The following is a 1,387-nucleotide window of genomic DNA, read 5'->3' on the forward strand; positions in this document are numbered from 1 at the left end:
AAGCTAAGTGAGCTAAAATGACCAATCAGAAGTAGCTAGGGAAATAGTTTCGTAAGTTAGCTGTTTATGAATAATGGTACTTCAAGTCAGAAGTGCTTGCTTTGCAAAAGATCACTAAGCACCCGATTCTGCAGAATTAATTAATTAATTAAAAACAAGACCTTCATGTGGATTCTGACTCTGTATACTTTTTGGCAAGGTGCACTGGGCACGAAACTATGAATAACACAAGGATGTGTTTTTACACAGTATATGATCTTTCAAAGGACACCATAAGATCATAAGTGTCTGATGTTTTGTTGTCATTTAGCATAAGAAAAAGACAGCAGTAATAACATAGCACAAGTCCTAAGGGGAGGAGTAAAATCAGAATTAATTGGAAGTGTACACAGTGGAAGTAATCACTCTTGGGAACACAAAATCCAACAAAGACATATCTATTTTATGACTCCTCTTACTGTAACATACTGGTTATATTAATAAACATTACTTCCTTCCTTCCTTCCTTCAATTAAGTTTATAGAGCTGTGATACTGGGGATGCAAAAACACTTTTATCAAAATCTATTTACTATGAAGTCTGAACAGAAAATTTGAACAGATGGAAGATATTACAATCAATACTATTTTTAGGTTCCAGGTACACTAGAACTATTAAAAAACAGAATGCCAGGGTTGCCAAATATTGACAGGTGACGGTAGCTGTTGGAAACATCAAGTATTACTATAAGGCATATTTCTTCCTTATTTAACTTCATAAAATGTTGATTTTGATTTTTTTTTTTGTATTGAAGAAGATGATTTATCAGATCACTCATAAAAACAGTAGATCTGTAGATTAATGTTCTAGATGAATGAAATACAGTCATTAAAAGGAAACGTAAAAAAAGAATCAGAACAATGGAATATAATGGCTACTGCTACACATAATTCCCAACTGCCAAGTTCCCTTTTTTTTTTTTTTTTTTTGGCACAGCTTCCAGTCAAGCCAGTACTTAAAAGCTTCCACTTAAAAACAAAAATGTAGTTCTAATACAAAGAGGTTGATGATTTGTTTTCTGCAATATTAATTTACAGAATCTGTATGTCCAAGTCTAAGGTCCTGGTTCACTTCAAGCATGCAGGTCTGTGAGAAAACAATTGTGAAGAATTCAAAGTCTAGAGACAAGCAGGTCTGTTCTTATCTCACAATTAGCTCTGTTGTAATTAACAGACTAAATAGTTTTCTCTGTTGTTGAAAACAATAATACATTAGTTGTAAGTATGTCCCAGCCTATCATCATTACTGAAGAATTAAAAATACCGGAGAAACAAAGACTTTTTGAGAAATATTTGCGCTGTATACCTGAAGTTTTATCTCTTTGATACCATATAAGTCAGTCAAAGAA

Source organism: Anser brachyrhynchus (genome assembly GCF_964034855.1).
Source record: "Anser brachyrhynchus genome assembly, chromosome: Z".
Lineage (NCBI taxonomy): Eukaryota > Metazoa > Chordata > Aves > Anseriformes > Anatidae > Anser > Anser brachyrhynchus.